The sequence below is a fragment of the Leptosomus discolor genome, chromosome 5, assembly GCF_034619465.1.
Source record: "Leptosomus discolor isolate bLepDis1 chromosome 5, bLepDis1.hap2, whole genome shotgun sequence".
In the NCBI taxonomy this organism is placed as follows: Eukaryota; Metazoa; Chordata; class Aves; order Leptosomiformes; family Leptosomidae; genus Leptosomus; species Leptosomus discolor.
Genome location: NC_141395.1, coordinates 44,258,826 through 44,283,152, shown reverse-complemented (window position 1 = coordinate 44,283,152; position 24,327 = coordinate 44,258,826).

Genomic DNA, 24,327 nt, shown 5'->3' with positions numbered 1-24,327 from the left:
TTTCCCAAGTTACTGTGTACTTGTATTGCAGATTAATTGGAGCAGTTTCCATACCATTGAGCCTTGACAGAGTTCAGCGGTTCTTGTGGGATAACACTTCTGTCACCCCATTTGTGAAAACTTCTTGCCCTTTACTGACAATGTCCCCTTAATAAACCTGAGCTCAAACAACTAGTGGAAGGTGCTGGTAACAGAATAATAATATTTTGTGAAAAAATGAGCCAATCAACCAACCCCCACACTAGAGGAGGTATTTAAAAAAATTAGAACATCTGAGATAAAAAAGTGTAGAGAACATGACAGTCTGTCAGTAGAAGTCTGAGCTGATAAAGCCATCAGTTTGTTGAAATGTAATGGCCTTCTACTAAAATGCTGGTACAATAAAAAGACACCCATGGAAAAAAAAAAAAAAAAAGACAAAAAAAATACTGAATGAACATTTTCATTATCTCATGTGCAATTTTAATTAAAAACATAATGTGTCAGGAAAATGACTAATCCTTGGGTTAATAAAATAGCTAGATTTTCTGTTCATTCTTCTGCTTCATATCTTTTATGGAAGTAGGATATTATTGTTAATGGGAAAAACCCACCCCCTCCAGCATCCCATCCTCTCTCCACACACATCCAACCAAGAACATGCAATGTAACGAAAACCGAAGGTGTGGACAAAAGGAACAAGATTAAATCAGAATATGGTACAAGATATTCTGTGTTGCCATCATGTTGGTTGTGTCACAACTTTTCTGACTTTTAACACAAAAACTTTGACCTTCAACTCCAAAGTCAGAATTTTGATCTTAATAAATACGCTCAGAAAGTGTGGATGTCCCCAATTTTTCAAGTGAAAACTCAAAATATCTGAGTATTATCAGGCCTTGATGAAGAAGTGGTGGTGTCCACCCTTTACAGATGAAGCCATTTTAAGCCATTGGGATTCTGTAACTTGAGATACCAGAAATCACATGACTTTTTAAATGAGAAAAACAAAGCTTTCAAAGATTAGAAAGGAAAAGGAACAAAATAAACCAAGAGGAACAGAAGTTGAGGAAAGTTCACTTCCCCTCAACTGGAAAAGGTAGAATGTCCAAACCTATTTATTTCTTTTCTTTGCCCAGATACCACTCAGCACTCACTGAAAGGAATTTGAAATTCTAGCATCTATAGCGTGGCCTGGGGCAAAGGCAGGGTCACAAGCACCATCAAGTAACACATTTTAAAGGCTGTCAGAGATGTTTCTTCAGCTTCTGTGTCCTCAGCAGTCCTAGAGTCACTGGCTTGCTGCAGGGACTTGCTACCTGGTCATACCTTTTCTGTGGCTCACATAATTTTGACCGTAAATCACATCTAAACTGAGAAGGCTGTTTTCCTTAATGTGCTCTGAAAGCACATGAAGCTTTGTGTGCAAACATTCCTGGGCCACATCCAGTCTGCAGCAGATTTTGCAGAGGTCTTGTCCCATGGGCTTCCATGGGAAGTCCTGACAGCCAGGATCTCCTCTAAAGGACCCCATGTGTATTTAAGACCCTAAATTTAAGGTTATAACTTTGAAATCCTGGTGCCAGTTATAAGCAAAGTTTCTGGTCTGATTTTCCTTTTGCTTTCTGAAAGCAAGCAGGAAAAGGTGCGATGCTGTGTTGAGCTGGTGCCCATGGGTGTCTGGAAGAGAAGTGCTGCCCTCACATAGTGCCATACAGGCATCACCAGAGACCGTTTGCACTCTGAAAGCTGTCTGCTCCATGACTTTGGGCAAACAACTGAATTGGAAGTGGAGGTAACGATACTGAACTTGGGCAAACACTTTGAGAACAAACGTTGTTCCTCAGCATGAAGTACCACTGCTAGAAATGAAGCAAAAAACCCTGTGGGCATTGCACTTGACAAGCCCACCTTACAGCTGACAATGAGCAGCCCATTCCCCAGCCTTTGCATCAGTATTTGCCTGCATGTTAGTAGGGACAAAGAAAGCCCTAATCCAAACCCCAAAACTTTTATTCACATGAATGACAAACACCTTTGTACCACGGCACTGCCAAAAGCAACTATTACATTAACATTAATAACCAGCGTCAGAAAAAAAGTGAAAGATTGCTGTTCAGGCTCTGTAAGCAGCAACACTGACAACCATTCCAAATAGAGCATCATAACACTGATGTGCTGCTTTCGCCGGACCCCGCCAAAAGAGATAATGATGAACAGTTGTAGCACTCTCCTTTCTGAACTTTATTTTTAGTGGAACTTGGGTAGGCAATTTTTAGGCAATTGGAATTTGAATTTTGGATTCCAGGACGTATGGTAGGCAAATCCTGTAACAAGGCAGGTTTTTTATAGAAAAGGAGTGGGGTATAAGCTGATTTCTTGAGCACTGTTTACTGTGTCACTCCATCAGTTACCTGAATATGTTTATTGGTATGTTGGCTACTAGAAATGTATTGAAGCAGTCTATATTTTAGGCCTGTAGCAGGCACTGGGTGTTTATTGTCACAATTATTACTGCATCTATGCTGAATACTTATGGCCTACCCACTGCTAAGACATTTGAACACTACCTCAGACCAAGCTCTTCAGCCACAATTAAACTTTGTTTCTGCCTGTAAACTTTGATTCCCAAGATGGAGTACATAAGCTATAGAAGAGTCTTTACCTATTTAACATACGGCTTCCTGGTTAAAGGGAAAACATCTGTGATTTAGAAGTGGTAAGTGACATATATTTGGGGGTGATGCCCCTGGGTGCCCTTAGCATGGACACCTAGAGGGGCAGCACCTGGTCTCCTGCCTTCCTCATGTCCTGACAAAGCTGTGGCCTTTTTGTGCCGTCCACTCCTCCAGTCTCACTGTTAGGGAACTTGACCACAACGAACACAGAAATGATCATACTTTCTCCAGGAAATGATGGATATTTCAAAAGAAGTATTTAAGATTCAGAAATAAATCAGCTTTTCAACTGGTTTGCCTTACAGAAGTAAAACTAGTAGAGTCTTTCTTACAGTCCTGTTTAATGGTGAGCTCAATAACCACAAATGAGTCTGATCTGGCCAGTTTTATTTTTTGCCTGACAACAAATTCACGGATGTTCAGACACAGTACCTTCTCCTGACCAAGCAGATCCCACAGTCCACATCCCATGTGATTAATGGATTTGCTTTGGACTCAGGGGAAATTTCTGCTAGCTGCAGACTCACTGAAACCCTCGTTAAGTAATTTTTTTCTCTCTTCTTACCTGTAAGGTAGTGAACATAGCACTTCTCCAGCTCACAAGACTGCTGTGAGGATGAATAGGCTACAGGGTCCTCACACCTCAGCATGGTGGAGTCACATAGATGCACCAGAGAGACAGAGGTGCTATGGGGCCCTATCTGCCAGAGTCCCCAGATAACATACTTGTAAAATCTTCCTGGTCCATTTAATTTTCTGTAATTGTGACATCCCTCCAGCTTTCCCCTATCAGGTTTTTTTTCACAAGGAACTCCCTGCATTTGTTGAAGGATTATGGATCTGCACTGGAGCAACAGCACAGGAGTTGCTCTCAGAGTAAATGTTCAAGGACAAACAATTGTAGTATTTCACGTTAAGTTTGTTTCCTCCCCAAGGCAAGTGGTGGTGGGAGGCTCATTATCCAGACTTGTGACCACCCTGCAGAAACGCCTCTGCCTCTAGAGCTGCAGCAGTGTCTGCTGCATCCTCAAGCATTATCTCCACATCACCACTGCTCCCAGGCCAAACTCAAAGAGCCAAGACAAGCTGTGGTTTTTAGTCATCCAGAAAATAGTGGAGGGCTTGCTAGAGAAACATGCAGGGTTTAGAAATTTAAGAATAAAATGGGAGGTAAGGATTAGCCTGCAAACACGAGGCTCTGAGGTCACTGCATTTAGAGCATGTATATGTCTGCACTGACTTAAACCGCTGAAATTCCTGAGTTCGATGTTACAATGTTTGTTTTCCAGAGCCTGAGGGGAAAACCTAAATTGATTTTCACTGTATAGAAAATTCTTTTGCAATAAATACTTTTTTAATGCCTTCTCAGACCTGTTAATTGTCTTTTCCCCTTTTTGTTCACCATCAAATTATAGGCTATAGCACATCAAATAAATTAGAAATATAATTTCAGGTCACATGCCTTATTGCTGAAAAATACGTTTTAACAATATGCCTGCCATTTACTTCTCATAAATGAGCTTGCCTTTGTCATAGCAGGAGTGCCCACACTAAGAGTTAATTTTGTGAAAATTCTGGAGAATATTCCAGTTTAATTCCTTTTTTTTTTTTCTCCCCCCAAGTCATTCACTGGATTCTAGGACTGTCGTTCACTGAAGGAATAGTAACACGCGATTTGATTTAGAAGAGCAATCACATTTCATGTTTCAAATATTAAATATTCACAATAAGCTGAGATAAATTATTACAGAATTATTCATCAAACTGCTTTGAATAACAAATAAATACCATGGAATTACGGTCTGAATGCAGATACTTCACAAAGGGGCAAATACTGTAAGATGAATTAAATAAATTCTTCGGTGCTAATTAGGGTTTAGACTCTTATACTCTTGGATCCTCTGAGCAGCAAATTATTTTGTAACATCCCATTGATTTCAGTGGGATGATCTTTACTAGTATGATTTGCAATACACAGATTTTGCCACAGAAATTCATGAGCAAGAGAGAAGAAACATAATTTGATAGCTTGACCTAGTATCTTTGTTTCTGGTCATAGGCTAGAGGGACCTGAGAAAATGTACTTACTCTTATGAGCCAGAGCAAATTTATTTGCTTGTGTCTCCAAGCTGGTTCATAAAGTTAAACCAAGCTTTAAGAAGTTGAAGCTTGTGCACTGAATATTGCAGGTCTCTGTCATCATTCCTCTCTACACTTGGACAGCCTTAGAGGTCTGTGAAAACCATGTCCATAGGTCAGCTAAGATGCCCAATATGCATCTATGTATGTAAGGGACATGCTGCCTCTGATGACAGCAGTGTTGTGACACCTAGCTACAGGGACTTGTAGAGCCTAAATTGAGCAGGTAGGTACTGAGCAGGGGCAGAAAAAGCATGACTTTTAGCAAATAGTTTAATTTCAGCGTCCAGGAGTTCCTCCAGTGCATCAGTAATAACTTCTAGATGCAAATGGTGGATGAGCCAACTAGGAGAGGAGCACTGCTAGATCTTATACTCACTAACAAGCAGGGTCTGATTGAAGTGGTAAAGGTTGAGGGCAGCCTCGGCTGCAGCGATCATGAGATGGTGGAGTTAAGGATCTTGAGTGGTAGGAACAGAATACCAAGCAAGATCACAACCTTGGACTTCAGCAGGGCCAACTTTGGCCTTTTCAAGCAATTGCTAGGGGAAATCCTATGGGACAGAGTACTAGAAGGTAAAGGGGCCCAAGATAGTCAGTTTACATTCAAGGACCACGTTTTCCAAGCTCAAAATCAGGGCATTCCAGTGGGTAGGAAATGAAGAAAGGGAGCCAGGGGACCCGCATGGTTAAACCAGGAACTGATGGGCAAACTCAAGTGGAAGAAGAGTCTATAGATCTTGGAAGGAGGGGATGGCCACTTGGGAGGACTATAAGACTGTTGTCAGAGGATGTAGGGAGGTAACTATGAAAGCTAAGGCCTCCTTGGAATTAAGCCTTGCAAGGGAGGTCAAGGACAACAAAAAGGGCTTCTTCAAACACATGCAGACAAAACTAACACTAGAGGCAATGTAGGCCCACTATTGAATGATGCGGGTGCCCTGGTGACAGAGAATACAAAGAAGGCAGAGCTACTGAATGCCTTCTTCACCTCTGTCTATACTACTGGAGACTGTCCTCAGGAGTTCCAGACACCTGAGACCCCAGAGGAAGTCAGGATAAAGGAGGAGTTTGACTTGGTTGATGAGGACTGGGTTAGGGATCAACCAAGCAATCTGGACATACATAAACCCGTGGGCCCTAATGGGATGCACCTGCGGGTGCTGAGTGAGCTGGCGGAAGTCATTGCTAGACCGTTCTCCATCATCTTTGGTAAGTCATGGGGAACAGGAGAAGTAGCTGAGGACTGGAGGAAAGCAAATGTCACTCCAGTCTTCAAAAAGGGCAAGAAGGTGGACCCAAGTACCTACAGATCGGTCAGCCTCACCTCCATCCCTGGAAAAGGGATGGAACAACTTACCCTCGATGCTGTCTCTAGGCATATCAGGGATAAGTGGGTCATTAGGAGCGGTCAACATGGCTTCAGTAAGGGGAAGTCATGTTTGACCAACCTGATAGCCTTTTATGAAGACATAACGAGGTGGATATAGATGATGGTAGTGCAGTGGATGTGGTTTATCTTGATTTCAGTAAAGCATTTGACAACGTCTCTCACAGCATCCTTGCAGCTAAACTGAGGAAGTGTGGTCTGGGTGATGAGGTAGTGAGGTGGATTGCAAATGGGTTGAAGGAAAGAAGTCAGAGAGTTGTGGTCAACGGGACAGAGTCTAGTTGGAGGCCTGTATCTAGTGAAGTCCCTCAAAGGTTGGTACTGGGACCAGTACTATTCAACATATTCATCAATGACATGGATGAGGGGATAGAGTGCACTGTCAGCAAGTTTGCTGATGGCACAAAACTGGGAGGAGTGACTGACACACCAGAGGGCTGTGCTGCCATTCAGAGAGACCTAGACAGGCTGGAGAGCTGGGCAGGGAGAAATTTAATGAAATACAACAAGGGGAAGTGTAGAGACTTGCAGGTGGGAAAGAACAACCCCATGTACCAATATAGGTTGGGGACTGAGCTGTTAGAGAGTAACGTAGGGGAAAGGGACCTGGGGGTCCTGGTGGGCAGCAGGATGACCATGAGCCAGCAATGTGCCCTCGTGGCCAAGAAGGCCAATGGCATCCTGGGCTGTATTAGAAGGGGTGTGGTCAGTAGGTCGAGAGAGGTTCTCCTCCTCCTCTACTCTGCCCTGGTGAGACCCCATCTGGAATAGTTTGTCCAGTTCTGGGCCCCTCAGTTCAAGAAGGACAGGGAACTGCTCGACAGAGTCCAGTGCAGAGTCACAAAGAGGACTAAGTGGGTGGAACATCTCCCTTATGATGAAAGGCTGAGGGAGCTGGATCTCTTTAGCTTGGAGAAGAGGAGGCTGAGAGGTGATCTCCTCAATGTTTGTAAATACGTAAAGGGCGAGTGTCAGGACGATGGAGCCAAGCTCTTTTCAGTGATGTCCAAGGGGCAATGGGTGCAAGCTGGAACATAGGAGATTCCACATTAACATAAGGAAAAACTTTTTCAGTCTGAGGGTGACAGAGCACTGGAACAGGCTGCCCAGAGAGGTTGTGGAGTCTCCTTCTTTGGAGACATTCAAAACCTGCCTGGGTGCGTTCCTGTGTGATCTACTCTAGGTGGTCCTGCTCTGGCAAGGGGGTTGGACTAGATGATCATTCAAGGTCCCTTCCAACATTCTGTGATTCTGTGAAATACTCAATGCCCGAATTTTTCTCACAGCTTGGTAATGAGGGAGCTTTGGCTTTGGACACATGGGACTGGAAAGAGAATTATATACAATTACGTATATGAACATGAGCCAAATGTGCGCTCAAAGCCCAAAAAGCCAACCGTATCTTGGCTGCGTGAAATGATGTGTGTGGCCAGCAGGTTGAGGGAGGTGATTCTGCCCCTCTATTCTGCCCTCATGAGACCTCACCTGGAATACTGCATCCAGCTCAGGAGTCCGCAACACAAGAAAGACATGAAGCTGTTGGAGTGAGTCCAGAGGAGGGCTACCAAGACGGTCAGAGGATGGGAACAGCTTTCCTACGAGGACAGGCTAAGAGAGTTGGGCTTGTTCAGCCTGGAAAAGAGAAGGCTCTGGGGAGACCTTACAGTGGCCTTCCAGTACCTGAAGGGAGCCTACAAGAAGCCTGGGGAGGGACTTTTTACAAGGGCCTGCAGTGATAGGATGAGGGGTAATGGTTGGAAGCTGGGAGAGGGCAGGTTTAGACTAGATAGAAGGAAGAAGCTTTTCACCCTGAGGGTGGTGAGACACTGGAACGGGTTGCCTAAGGAAGTTGTGGATGCTTCATCCCTGGAAGTGTTCAAGACCAGGTTGGATGGAGCCTTGAGCACCCTGGTCTAGTGGGAGGTGTCCCTGCCATGGCAGGGGGGTTGGAACTAGACGATCTTTGAGGTCCCTTCCAACCCAAACCATTCTATGATTCTATAATGAGATGAGTTTTTAATCAAAACTAATTTCAGGAAATTGTTCAAGACCTTCAGTTTTGTCAAAAGCATAAGATTTGATGGACATTGACATTTTCTGAAGCACTGAGGTATGTCAATACTTGCTCTGTCTCAGCAGACTTTGAGATGAAGTAACTCGAGGTGTGGGGCAGTGATCTAACAATGCCACACTTCTTTCTGTTGTAACAGGTATATTCTCTTGCTTGATTTCTTAATTGAAAAAGTCTTTCTACCTCAAAGTGCACAGCACACTTGCATATCATGTACATCTACTTCCTCCTTCTTGCTGAGGGTGTATCTACAATGGCCTTTCTATCAACTCAGCCCCCTGTTGCAGTGGCTTGTTATCTGTCACAATCTGATCTAACGGTGGAAAAATTATGTTTTATCTTGACTCAGGTTTGCAATTCTCGGAAAGAGAATAAATACTCAAATGGAGTCAAGTGCTAGCTCAATTTATTGAACTACCCATGTTCACACGAAGAAGAAGAGAGAAAGAGAGAAAGAAAGGGAGAAGAGGGAGAAAGAGACAGTCGCCAGATAGCTACCATAGATCTTCTGCGTCCCATTGATCTGATGAGTCTTTACGGTTTTCGTGTCTTTGATGTCCAGCAGCGAAGTGGTCTGTCCACAGCGAAAGATGAGAGAGTGGGCCAGCCTCTGTTCTTCTCAGCTTCTGCCTTTTTATAGAGATGTCTCACTCCACATTTGGAATTAGTTTGCATGTCCATGCCTCCCACCTGCTGGTGGGGAGCATGCTCAGTACTGTCTCTAGAAGGTCCTGGAATATTCCAGAGGGTCTGAGCCTCTGATGCTGGGCTCAGGGGCATGCTCAGAAGACTGTGGGCTGCGTGTTCTGAGTCAGGCATGGTGTGCACCTGTTGTTGTCTGTCCTTCTTGGGGCAGGGAGGGGCCTGTTGCTGTAGTGAAGTCTTGCAGTTAGAAGGTGCTGTCACCAATGTTGAGGCATGCACATGGATTTTTCTTTTTGGTCTCTTATACTATGAAAATGCCAAGGGGATTGAAGAACGGACTCCGGTCTGATGGATCGAAGACTTTTTATTGTCAGAAAGCTGGCTCACATTAGCAAAACTTTAGGCCTCAGGCTAAGCCTGAACCACTGTCCCTGCATGACAACATGCCTTGATCTAAAATCAAGTGCCTGAGACCACACTGAGAGCCATAGTTACCTGCTCTTCAATTTTAAAACCAAACATTACTGGTTTTAGTCTCTAGAACTGAGAGATGCCTCACTTGAACAGAGACCATCCAGCTTAACGTCTATATACAGGTGTGCAGGGCTGATGAATGGTAAAATTGTCTCTATATAGAAAGATGCAAAATATTTCTATATCCAATTGCTCAGAATTGATAATAGAAGCTCAGAGATTTTTGACTGCTGGACCAAGGAAGGACACTACATAAAGTGGCAAATGGGAAGTAAAGAAGGTAATCAAAGGTGTGTGATATACTGCAGTTCTGATAATTTTGTGGTTTATTACATCATGTATGTGGTAGGGAGAGTAGAAAAGTAAGTATCATCCCTCAGTAAAGCATTGTTCTGCAACATTTTATTTGAGAATTCCAGTAAGGCCAGTGAGAACAAAATAAACTCCAAGATGCCAACAGCTCATTTGTGGCTTTGTCATGGTTTAACCCCAGCTGTCAACTAAGCACCACACAGTTGCTCGCTCACTCATCTCCCAGGCGGGTTGGGGGAGAGAATCAAAACAGTAAAAGTGAGAAAACTCATGGGTTGAGATAAAGACAATTTAATAGGTAAAGCAAAAGCTTCAGGCACAAGCAAAGCAAAACAAGGAATTCATTCACCACTTCCCATCAGCCAGGAGGTGTTCAGCCATCTCCAGGACAGCAGGGCTCCATCACATCTAATGGTTACTTGGGAAGACAAAAGCTGTCACTCCGAACGTCCTCCCCTTCCTTCTTCTTCCCCCAGCTTTGTGTGCTGAGCATGACATGGACTATCCTTTTGGTCATTTGGGGTCAGCTGCCCAGCTGTGTCCCCTCCCAGCTCCTTGTACGCCCCCAGCCTCCTCACTGTCAGGGTGGGGTGGGGAGCAGAAAAGACCTTGATGCTGTGTAAGTACTGCTCAGCAGTAACAAAAACATCCCTGTGTTATCAACACTGTTTTCAGCACAAATCCAAACCATAGCCCTGTACTAGCTAGAATGAAGAAAATTAACTTATCTCAGGCAAAACCAGCATTTGAATATTAAATTAGCATAAGTTTTTGATTTTTTTATTTTATTAAGCAAAAAGATGAGTGAATTCTTGTTTCTTCTCATCCAAAATCCAAAGATTCACAAATTAAGCTTTGTTTAAGGTGTACAATAATTTCAAAAGGACTTTTCTCCTTAGTGAACATCTGATCTGTTCCTACCAAAATGCATTTTTAAGCTGTCTCTTCCTGCTTTTTACCAGTAGAAAGTTTAAATTGGAGTATGCTCTAGAAGATTTTCACACTGCAGGTGGGCTATTGGGAGCTTTATGAGGTAAGACCTGGTTATTGAATAGCCATGGAGAATGTGTCAGCTCCACATGGAGAAGAAGAGGGAAATAAATAGCAAAAATGCTCTCATGGAAATAATTATTAAGTAGAGAGACTAGCAAGGATTATCTAAGAAAGAAAAATGTTTGGATGCTGAAAGTCATAATGTCACACTATAACCACAAAGGACTTTATTTTTTGGCAGAACATGAGAAGCTGGCTTTCACTGCTGCTTGTAGTCTCCAGTCAGAGAGGTGTGAAATGTTTCCTTAGGAAGTGCAATTCTTCATAAATCACAATGCAAAAACATTCATACCTGTGAGAAATCTCCATTTCAATAAATGCGTGACTATATCTAAACCTCCTGGGTTACATCCACTGACTTAGTCTGCTGCAGGAAGAAATATTTCCTGGACTGACCTCTTCCCCTGTGTCTTACTGGCACTTTTCCCCCATGTGTAGAATCTGATGGTGATCCCTGTTGCTTCTGCTTGCACCAGGGACTGCACTGAATCACAGTGGCAGGAACTGCTGAGCCTGTGTACCATTGCACCACGGCATGGCCCTTCTCCTTCCCCAGTGCTATCTGCCTTGGCGCCATGCTGACTTTCTCCAGTCATACTTCAAAAATGTTTTAACTGCAGGCAATGACATTATAAAGGGCAAAGACTGGTTCAAGTTTCAGTAAAACCATTGTCCTACTCATTTGTTTGCTTGAAAACTTTGAGAGCAATGACAACCCAACTGGCCTTGGATTATTCATTTATAGCAACATTTTGCTTCATAACGGATTTAAACTAGTTATTCCTGTAACTGGAAAGCATGAATGGAATGATAAGGAAAGACTGATTTATGATTACTTGGTATCTGAAAGGTATAGCACTCTATTTAACAAATAGTATTCCTCTAAATTGGAAAACCTCATAAACACATTGGAAAACCTTCAGCCCAAACCTATAAACCACACATATTTTTTAAACATTTTAATTTAGCTATCTGTTTTGGATTACCTAAATAAAAAAAATGAATTCTGTATTTTCTTTCTAAAATAAATCAATTCTGCTACATTAGAATTACCGATTAGATTGAGCATTAGGGAATGTATACAACTGCATCTTTAACAGACATAACAACATTTCTCAATGAGAATAAAGCAGTTTGCAGTGACCTTCATGTTGATCAGTGGGGGGTCAGTACTGGCATTAAATCATTTTGATTCACAGATGAGATCAACATATTCATATTTGTTTGCCAAATGTGTATTTTAATTTAAGCTTCCTCTGATTGATGTATGTAATTTATGCTGCTTAAAAGTAAGGCGTCATATTTTTCTTTTTTCCTAACTAACCGGAGGAGACTTTCTTGGAAACAGATAAAGGAAAGAGTCCAGTAATTTTTATCAATGTGACTACAGCCACACATGTTCTAGAATTAATGTTCTTCATTAGGATGAGGAGTATCAGCTGTATATATACATCAGGATTTTAATTAACTTGTTCCCCACAACAGGAGACATGATTCAAACAGTTTTTCCTTTATTCCTTATTAGAGAAAAAAAAAAAAAAATCAAACCAAAATGATGTGAAGTTAAAACAGAAAAACAAAAAAGACCGACCCCATGCACATGCAACAATAAGAAACAAAATCTAAGAGTTGCATTCAAAGTCAAGAACATTTCTATAAGTCCAAAATAATCATCAGGAGTAACTTGGCACTGACTGCTCACAGAGGTGTGCTCTGATGGAGAGGTTAGCAGTTCTACCTAACTTGCCTAGCCCATTCTGACACAAGGTTAGTGAGTGACTCATTCATGGGATACTTTAAATTCTTTCCATGTATTTTTGGGATGGACACAACTTCATTTACAAGCAACTTGTAATTGGCTACAAAAACTGCAACTGATAAAAAAGAAGAAAGATTTGGACTATATTTTGAGAAAAAATTACTAATCTTCTCTAGAAAAAGGTTTCCAAGGCCTGTGAACTTTATCCATCAGCCACTTTCTCCAAATCTCCAAAATTTCCCCAGATAACTTCTTATGTAAAAATTTGCCACCAAGAAAAGGAAACCCATTTTAAAACGATGTGGGCAAGAGCGGGGCAGTGCATTTCGTGCAGTCTCAGGTATGACACACATCAGACTCCAGATGGTTTTGTGCATTCAGGCAGTCACACATGGAGCTGAGTATTGGGTTAGTTAAAACTGATACTGACTCAGAGTAACTCAATGGCTGAGTATGGAAAGGGACTTACACAAGTGGATCCGCCACTGCACTGCACCATGGCATGGTTTGTCCCTCAAGATAGCACAGAACACAGTGTCAAGGCAAGAATGCACACCGCAAGTGATTGGTCCACGTTTCACCTGATGACCACATTTGCAGCCGTATTGGCTGAGGTTTTTGTGTTTCACTGAGTATTAATTATACATATGAAAAAACCTGATGGGTAAACCTCCATTGACTTAACATTTCTATGAGTTTGAATACATAACTAAAATCTGGATGCTTTTATGAACTGTAGTTGAACAAATAAGCAGGGACTTATGCATACATGGAACTTCAGTACACAATATTCAAGGTGGGTTAAACAGTTACAGAGAAGCTATTATTTTTCCAGAAATAAATGCAACTGACTGGAGACCTTATGCAGAATTCTCATTGCTTTTTAAATCCACACTCTCCCAATTTTCTATCGCTTCTTTACACAGTTCATCCTTTGGCTACGTAAATAAGATTGTGACATTTGGGGGAGCAAATTTTGTTATGAAATTTTTTGTACCTCTGCTTCCACTTTCAGAGAACTAGAAATTCCACATGAAAGAAAAAATTAAGCAGAAGTTCGTAAGAACTTTAAGGTCTGAAGTTTGGCTATTCGTGTGCATTGACTGCAATACTGCTGCTATCATTTGGTAAAGAATGAAAAAAACATTGAGTTAAACTAAGATAAACAAAATTTCAGAAGTTTTCTGCCATAAGATTTTATTTTTCCAGGCTAGTACTTCTTTTTCTTTTTTTTTTTTTTTTTGGGGGGTGGGGGGTGGGGTGGGGGGAGGGCAGGTAGGTCGATCCTCTGTTATATAGCCTGTATAGCCTGTGCCTGAAATTGCTTTTTAAGGCAGGTATATGCATTACATTTCTTCCATTTCTAATCACATTTCTTAATTTCATCAAATGCTTAAATGGCTGAAATGGAAAAGCTGAGAGTTTGGTTGAAGGTATATCACTTAAAAGAAAAAATTTCTGAATATTTAATTTGCATTTCCTTCTAATTTGACAAAGCCACTGAAAATCACAAGAACAGAGGTGATTTGCTTTTGGAGCTGTAGAAATGTGAAGCTGAAGAAATCTGGGCTATACAGACTTCTTGTTGCTCTATATTCTTCTACTGCTTTCTTAATCTTAACATCTGACCAGCATCCAATAGCACATGAAGAAGCATGTCTGATGTGCAGTGTTTGTTGGGTCCTTCTTTCCCCAGAGAGTGAAGCTATAGGATACTTATTATTTTAAAAGTAACGAGAACAGTGATATATAATATGTATTATACACCTCCACAGAGTATCTTGTGTAGTTATAGGCATGTGTATGTGTATTTAAAAGGGACAAATAGATAAACTTACATACAATGCCATACAGACCTCCCCAGAGTACACTTACTGCTGGTCAGAGGAAGCAGTGTGAAGTCAGTGCGAAGTGCCTTGCTCTCTGAATGCGAGTAGTAGCGTTTGATGCTCACTGGTCTCGGACCAGCTCCAGAGAAGGTTTTCCCTTCCCTGGAAAGAAGATCTTTGTCCTTCCTATAGAAATTGTTATTGTTCTAGAAGAATATTCGTGCCAGTCACTACCATGGAATTTAGCTAATTTATATAATTTCTGTAATATTGTTGGTCAGGGGTCAAGGCAAAGTAAGTTAAACTGTTGCACCCTTTATGATTTGTACAAGAGCCCGTGTTTGAACACAAGTGTCTGCACTGGTGTGGCTGTGATCCCCACCTTTAACAAGGACTGCATTGCAACAGTGAGATATAGTTTATTTAATTAAAGAAATTCAGAAGACGTGGACAAAGTCTGCATGCAGCTAAGTCTTCTGGAGCTAGCTTTAGTGTAATTTTTGCCTTCTGACACAAGTTCAGGCTAGAGTCTGACTTCTGTTACACACTTTGTACTCCAACTATTTTAGTCATCCAAGATGTAATTCAGAGCAACTAATATCCTAAATTCTTTATATAATCAATGGACGAGTTATAATGCTGGAAAGAGGTAGATTTGATGTTAAAGTTGGGACAGATTCCCATAGCTTTGAAATAGTGGAAAATAGATATGCTGCAGAGAAACATGAAGGATCCTAACATGCTGACAAAATATCCTAGAGTTTTTGGCACAGAATCTTAAACAACATAATCCTGGTAAAATAGCACTAGTCTTTGTTGTTTTCCAGTAAGTCTTCTTTATTTGTTTCTAGTATCTTAAAACGTCCTGTTAATCAGAGTAATAGAAAAGATTCCTTTTATCAGTCTGGTGCCACTGGAGCCAGCCGATACTTTAAATCTTTGCATTTCTGATAAAAATAAGAATATTTAAAGGATGACAATTAGACAAAGTTATGTTTCACTATGTCACAGTGTACGAATTAGGCATTTTGCTATTATAGCACACGTCAGTTTGTAATAAGCAACTAAAAGCCATTTATTGTGGGTTTAACACAAACATTTTTGACGCTCACCTGTCAACAGAACATTACCTTCATTTTATTCTAGGGGAAGGATGTTATTAATTGTTTTGAGGTTAAAAACAAATCTAACCGGGTGGTTATGTCTGTTATATAATAAATTACAGTAAACCTACTGTACATCTAGAGATGTATGCCTGGAAGCAGATTTGTCAGTCAAAATGCAAGTCGCAGACCCCCTTTGTTTACGAAAATCACAGGCCACCAAAAAAGAAAGCTTTTTATCAAAGCCATTTATCGGCTGATTATTTTCATACCACTATTTCTTACACCGTTTCAGCCACCAATAATACGGAAATATTGTTAAATATTTCTTAAAAAAAAAAAGCTCACACTCTCTCTGCAGGTTGATCAGATGAGCTCTCTCTTGTACATCGGAAAGCTGCTTACTTTCCAACAACCTGATTTCACAAATGGAAAACCAGCATCTGTTTTCCTGCAGCTCCACATATGGCTCTCACTGTTGATGCGCAGAGCTAAAGAAGGACACCCCTGCAAGAACGACCCTTTGGAGCCCTGCGGTCCCCCGGGACAGGCCAGTGCCACTCTCCTGCAGAGGACACCAGCTCCCCAGGCAGTTGGAAGCCCATACTTCATCAGCATTTGCAAAGCATCCCTCCCAGTGTCAGCTTGTGGGGGAAAATGTTCAAAGATTATTTAGGGCTTCTGCACTTGTCTTTTTGGTGTGGCAATTTCAGTATATCTACTCCTAGGCATGATTGCTTGAGGACTTTAGTAAATGTCTAGCTGTCATCAACAGAGCATGAGGGGACCTCAAATAATTTGCAGGCAGAGTGATGTGTGCATGTGAAGAAAGGAAACAGAGCATCTATGCTAGAATTAAGATTAAATGCTTTTTTGTTTTTTTTTTCTCCATGGCACATGATTATTTTTGGCTCTGTAATGTATGCTATCCAGCAGCTCTTGCTGGTCCACTCAGCAGAGTATGGAAGCTGAAGTCAGATAGTCAGACAAAAATATCCACAGTTTGGTATTGCTTTTGGGGTGTTGGTTTCTTTTTTCCCCATATGTTTTGGTAAGCCTGTGTGCTTGTGAAGGTCAAGGGACTGGCTGCATCAAAAATTTAATTTCTGAATACATCGACACTCCAGGTATATTTCAGACAGGTGCTGTCATTCTCAGACTGCCCTGCCAATGACCTTAACCTCGATTTGGAAAGACAACTCAATCTACTATAAAGAGCAAAAGTGATTTAGTTTCCAGCCATGCTGACAGTGTCTCGGACCTCTCTGAACGCAGTTTGTCATTTGTACTGAAATATCAGATTGTTTTGTAATGTGAACTATCGCCCACTAGCTATTAAACTGAGACTAATCACTAGTCTTTCCCTCTAAAATCTGGCTCTGAATAATCCCAGTGATAAACTACTCTGTATTTTCCCTCTCTGTAACAAAATGTAATGCATAACTACTTATTTAACCATCTATCTACACCATTGTTTCAGACTTCTTGAGGGCTAGACTTGGGAAAAGAAAAGACTATTTTCTATGTCTATTGCTGGAAACTGCCTTATAGCTTGACAAAAATCAGATTAATTCAAATCTGTCATTCTTTTCTTCAAATAATTTATCCACATCCTCAAATCAACCAGCTGGGCCCAAAAATCCTAAAGGCAGTTTGGATCAACTCTAACAACACTAAATAACTGTACGGACTCTGGTGAGGCAGCATCCTAGCTCATGGCTTGAAAAGGCACCATGATCCAGGAGAGATGTTGACATGTGGCTGCAGCAGGGTGTCTTTAGAAGGGAATAACACAACCTTGAAAACTGCATGCAGTCCATCTTTGGGATCAGAGGAAGTAAAAAAAAGCACATGGCTGTAGTCACCACAGGAGAGGGATGGCCATTAGCACGGCCAGTCAGAAATTATTCCTTCAGAGACACAGGGCCAGCAGGTTGGTCTGGAGAAGGTGAAGATGACCAGGCATGAGACTAAGAAAGAGTGAACATGAAGAAAAAGTGGAAAGAAAAGGGAAGACAAAAGAAAAAAATAGGGAAGAAAACAGAGGAATTAAACCTGGGGAGAGGATGGATAAGCAGGAAAGATAGTGCCAAATGTGGTATTTAGAAAATCTCTTACATATTATCTGAAGGAAAACAAAGCTCAATGTGATTTCATTTGATGCAAGGAAAAGAAAAATCCGTTACTGAAATCTGTGAGAGGGTACAGCATTATTTCACTCTCCTATGTCAGGAAAGAGATGCTAGTGCTTAATCAGCTAGGGCAGACATCAGACTGCAAGGAAGAGGGAGAAAGAAATGCCAGCTTGGCTGCTGGTTTGCAGGCCGGTAATACTCTTCATTTTCAGTAAAGTGGGGAGCTGAGATAAATTATGTCTTACCATGACTCCATGGCAAACAGCCAGCCAAACTGCTTTGCTTGGCCTCTTGTGGCTTTAGTCTTGCTCTAAGTCAACGAATTGTGTGTGGTGAAGAAAATGCTCTCTGCATGTTCTGCAGACTCAGGGAAGCTGAAAAGTCCACTGATGCCTGAGCACAGAGGAAGAGACAAGTTCGGGTTTTAGAGGGTTTCACCCTCTCATATCTAGGAGGTGGCAGAGTTTTCCAATCACTATGTAGATATCCAGGTACCTCATCTGGAAAAATATTGGGACCTACACTGAAACTGAAAGGCCAGGAGGGAAGCAGAGTCCTGGCATGCTCTGTGCCTGCCACGGACTGGCACCATGACAAGCAAGTCTCAAGTGTCTACTTTGCATGACTGCTAAACATCGTCTCACGTACTGAAAGACTGATATATGGAAAATTATGTTGGAGTCATTTAATAGCTACCTTCAGTACTTGGAGAGTCAATGCGCTGTAAGGTAAGTACAGAACTCCAGTGCTTTCCAGCACATTTGCAGAATAGCACAAACAATCACTGTACAGCCACCCTTTAAGTGCCAAAGTTTCTGCTTGCTTGATAACCTCAGTTGTGAACATATTACTAAAGGTATGTTTTTATCTGCCCTGTGGTAGAGGTGGCAAAGGGAGAGCACTTTTCCTGTCACGGTAGTTTATCCACAGATAAAGCTCTTTGAAAAAAAAAAAAATCCAAGTCCTGTTAAATATAACAACTGCTTACAGGAAAAACACTGAAATATAGATGATGTAAGAACAGGCATTGTGACATATTAAAAAAGTTTGATCCCTCTTTTAATACCAAGGTCTGTGTTTTTATGTTGAATCAGGCTTCCACAGAGAACTCCATTTCACTGAGTGAAATGCCATGAATGTACTTGAAATGAAGAACAAAATTCCTTTGTCACAGAGCAGTAAATTTTCCAAGTGTTTGTTCTTTTCAAATGGATGAAAAAAAGGAGGGAATCCACCTCAGAAATTATTAGAATACTGTCATATTATCATTCATCTTGGCAAAAGTTGAACAGGCAGATGATGAAGATCCACTTAACTTGGACTCAATCAAAGGTTTGCTATTTTCATTTCACAGGCCAGATGTAGTTCATCACCAGTTGGAGCTGATTTCAAAAAAGGTGTTAGAGTTTGCTGGTCCAAGAGAGTATCTGATGCAGGCATCAAAGGGAGACACAAGAGAAGGGTGTGCTCTACCCCCTGCTCACAAATGTCTGCAGTGCTGGCTGCTCACTTCTGACAGCCTCGTACCATTGCCCCAGAGCAAGGTCTCCCATGCTTCCTTCCTCAACCCTTCCCACCCCATCCCAACCGACCGTCCTGCCAGCAGCCGGCTAAACAGCACAGACTTGGTACCTGCACAAAAATGAGGAGGAATTGCTAATAAGTATGAGTCTGTGTTCTGGGAAAATTAGGAGCCAGCTTCCTGCTGTGTGTTCGTTTGTCTCATCCGTGCTCATGCATTGAGCAAGGAGATAGTTATTTCCTCGTGGTATCTTCTCCTTCATGGCTTTTCAATTTTTTCATGGTGTTGTGGGGAGCACATTCTGAGTTATCTGTGTAGCATCTGCTGCCTGGTCTTTCTGACCTGTGCAAGAAGCTTTCTTAGTCTAAAATTACTGAAATGTTTTATTGGTGATGCCCACAGCACTGAAGATGCAAAAGTTTCAGCAATACACCAGCAGGATGCAAAAAGTATGTTTTGTTAGGCTACCATTCAGCCTCATACACAGGGTTCACCTAAGATCCAGGCATCACATTACGAACTTCAGAACCTAACTGGAAGTTCTCTGGGTTTTACATTTTTTTCCTGACACTTCACACAAGGTGACTTTTCTCTCTCTCGTGAGTGGGTCATGTGCTTCTCCTACACACTTATAAAACTTTGTCAGCATTAGCAACTTACAGCTTTCTATCTGATACAGTTTCTTTTATTTCCAGTCTCTGAGCGGATAATCTTAAGGTCTCTAAGCAGCAGAGCAGGAAAACTTCATAAGGATGTTGCAATCAGACTAAGTAGTGAAATAGTTGTTGGGTTTTCCAGCACATTTCCAGCACAGATCTATACTGGGGTCAAAAACTGCAGCCCAGTTACAGGCTTTACAAGGTCAAATCTCTGCCTGGTTATGAAAATGGACTGCATGTTGGTTGCTTGCAATGTTCTGTTTCAACAAAGACTATTCAAATTCACCGTCTACAGGTGTGTGAAAGGATGAACTGACTGAAATTCCCATTGTAACAATATATTATAGGATATTAGAATAGTAAATATCAATGTTAGAAAAGATGGGCTGTCAGTTTTGTGCTTCTCCTTTCACATTTCTTCATTTTCTTCCTTACCATTGTACCAATGACAGTAACAAATAAAACATTAAAAAAAAAAAAAAAAAGACAAAAACCAGAAAACACCATTGCTCCAGCAGTCACCATTTGGAACACTTTCATAAATGTTATTTTCAAGACATGCTCTACTCCATGAAATAGATGTCTGAAGTCACGCATACTTCAATGTATTTCCTTTTCACATTCCTTCTGGACATGTATTTGTATGCCAACTCATGTTCATGAATTTCTTACTGGTCTTAAAATAGCACAAATTAATGATGCCACTAGAAAAGAACTCAGCCGCTTTCAAAGGAGCAATAATCATGTCAGAGGTGCAGTTGGCATGAAGATGATTGAGTTGCACCTCTTCTCTGAGATATTTTCAAGGATGAAACATCCTTTACATAACATACAGCAATGGACAAATTGTCCATGTTACTCTGATACCTCATGCCATCACATTTAATTGTGTAACAGTCAATCACTATCGCATAAATTTCTTCCTCAATGATTTGTTCTAAGATGATGGTAGATGTGTTTTTGGTAAGCTGATTCGAGATTTCAGGAGACACATGCCTGACACTATGCTGAATTGCAGGAACTGCAGGATAGTGATACACCTTTCTGGAGACAAACTCTCTTCCTGACTTCTTGATGTGCGCTAATTGGAACTCCGCTCTTGAACATTAACTCCTCCATTGTGAATAATTAAAGGGGAAAATTACAGACAATAAAAAGCCACTTTACTGTAAAAAAAAGGACCTTATTGCACACTTTGCCTAACAGACTTTTTCATATCCTCATATATCAAAGATTTGCTTTACTGCTTGTGACATTTTTCAGGTTATGCCTTGCATCTCTCTTTAAGAGAAGTTTAGATTAATTATTCATCTAATATTGCAAGCTAAATACACTCACTGAAAGCCTCATACTTTTCCTATACCACAGTACAGATACCGCATTGCTGATGTGACACAGACTATTATCAACTTTCAAGCCTGTCTTTGGGAGCATTCTTTGGATTACCAAATATTTTAATAAACCAGAGTTCATTTTAACACAATGAATATCTTACTGAAGTTTTTCATTGTGGACTCTGTTGAAGAATGAAATTACACAGAAATAATGTAAAAACAATTGTTTTATATTAAATAGTTATTACTCAAGTGGGTTCCAAACCTGGAAAGGCCAAGAATGTTGTCCTTCCTCAGAAAAATATTTTTGGTAGAAAACTGTAGATCTGACAGGGTGCATCAAGTTGCTGTTTCACACAGTGCTTCACAGAGTATGGAATATCTATAAACCACCCACTCTTTAGGGCTGGTAACATTTCACATCAGCTTAGTGCATGACACCCCAGTATGCCAGGGAGTGGTGAAGTGGGTTTTTCTCTACGTTGACTTTAACCTGAGTAAGAGTGATTCATCCCATTTAACTTTAGACACGTAACTGAAGCGACTAAGTTAGCAATCTAGGTCGCCTACAACTTAGGTTGATTGTGTTTTGTGCTGATGCATTAAGTTTCACACCCCTGAGCTGCCTTTCCCTCTCCTTCCACTGAGCCTAGCTTACCTCAGTGAGGTGCCAAAAGCTATATGGGATAAAGTAGATGATAAAAATTGAATGGCATTCTGAAAAAACATAAGACCTGCGGCTATTAAAGGAGAATCTCTGCTAACAATAGAAATATCAGCTCTTAGCTCCTCTGATGAGGACAACAGTTGATTAGGCTTTTACTAACATTGATATTTCAAAATCTTCAATGGATAACAGAGGAGAGGGGTGCACACACATATTACCCAACATATTCCACCCCACTGACACCTCCATGAAAGACCACAGATGCCATCTAGTCCTTGTAGGCATTTATTCTGTGATAGTGATTTTAACATAGATCTTTACTGAATGAGTTAGGCATGCAGTTCAAGAGAATATTTATCTAAGCTACAGCAATGCTGAAGAAGGGAAAATCAAGCTATATAACATAGCATGCAGCTAAGGATGAGACCATAATTTTGGAAACAACAAATATACACAGGATCTTCTCCCTCCTACAGAAAAATTAGTTTAAAGCCAGAAAAGGCTTTGCAATTCACTTAAAACATAATATTGTGAATTGTATTTAGAATCTGAATCTGCTAGACCATATTTCTGCTTCCACTGCAAAGTTTCAAATGGTGTAATACATTTCCCTCCTCTCCAGTTATACTTCGTGTGCACTGAACATGCAGTTTAGCTGCAGCCCATGTGATCTAAGCCTCCATGCAGAAAGTCATGCTATTCTTAACTGGAATTGTATGATAGGCTACCATAAATTGAACTTTATCATTGATACATTCCCTTTTCCTTGCCAGAAATTCTGTCCAGATAGAGCTTAAGGATCTTGAAAATCTGCCTAGAAATCCAGATATTTAGCACCCAGGCTGGGGTAACAGCTCTACCTGGGACACACTGGACATTCAGCAAACCTGATTGAGTTTTCTGCGGACGTGCACATCAACCCTGAAAGATATGTAGGATATGGCCAAGGTTCTGGGAACACATCCATCAACAGCACAGCTTGTGCTCAGGAGACAAGATGGCCAAACTGCATCCCAGTTCAGTCACCGGGGCTTCGTCTTGTACTTCACACTTAAAATGACCTGTGCAATAAACCTTGTCTTACCAGCCTTTCCTGCAGCTTGGTTGTTACAGCATTGTCAAGGGCATATAGTCTGATTACCATCAGTTTGGGTAACTCAGGCTACCCATTGCACAGAACATGTTCAAGGCTGCTGACTTTTCTGTTTGGCCATTCTGCCATGTCCTGACGGGTTGGCATGTCCAAATTACTCTGAACACAGCTACTGGGCCTGAACCTACAAGGGCTTCTGCTCCACTCTGCCCAACTCAGCTTCAGAGGGCAACAGCTGCTGAGGCAGTTCTGAGCACACTCAGAAGCAGAAAATGTATAAAATGAGGGCATTTCTGAACAAAGGGGCAGGTGTCTAGCCAACATAGACATCTCCAGTTTAAAGCCTTTGCACAGCAGGCTTTAACGTCAGCTTTACATCTGCACATCCCAGGCCTTTCTAGACCTAGACCTTCCAGCAAGGACCTCCAGAGTCTGACACAGGCAAGAGAAAAGTCTCCTAGGAATGACACTGTTAGTAAGGAAAGATATTTTTTGTTCATATTTTCTGAAGGATTCCTTCTGGGTCAATAACTGTACTTTTGGGCTAAGGGCCTGAAGAAGGCTCTGGCACCACTTTGTGCCTACTGTCTGAATTTACCCTTTATACAATATAGTGGGCAGAAGCATGAAAGTCAAAGGACTTGCTCATGTGTGAGCCAGAGTGAAATCCAGGAAGCAGATGTCCATTTTGAGGGACTATATACAATTTCGACTTAGTCTATAAGGTTTTAGACTTGTACAAAACATTTATTAAACGTTCATAAAGATCCAAACATACACCTTTACCTGCCTTTTCCAGTGCCACTTTGCAGAACAGAACATCAGGCTTAATCTTAGGTTTTTACAAAAGATCTTAGCAAACCTATGTTGTTCAATGAACATGGGACCATATGTCAAATCTTTTATGTATATCTCTGGATAAGCAGAAAGAATTGAGATGAAAGCTCATTATAAAAGACATCCCTCAATAAGTCGTGTTCTTGGAAGTTACATAAAACAAAAAGTAAGCCAATAAAGAGTTTCTTCACTTTTAAGATGCTTCCAAATATATAGACAATTGCCTTGGCTGTCTAGGGACAGATTTCTTTGGCAACTTGCCCACAAAAACAATCCAAGAACAATTAGTGCAAGTAGCTGGACAATATTTTTCTAAAAACTATCACTTTAGCAAACCATCATGTTTCTACAAATGATCAACATGACTTTACATTCACTGTTTAAATAATCAGGTATTCATTTCCCTGCTTTTCCTTCTTTATGAGTGTCCTTCCATGGCAATCCTCTCCCTACTGATGCGAAGCTCATGTATTTCAGTACCCCTGTGAATAAAAATAATCTATCTTTTTTTATAATTCATTAGAACAGGATTCTGTATGTTCACTATAGTGCTTTTGGCTCTGAAGTGACTTTGTGAAACTCAGTAACTTTCTATTTTTGTCTTAGCAGATGTTACTGCACGCAGAAAACTTCCTAACTTCTAAATAC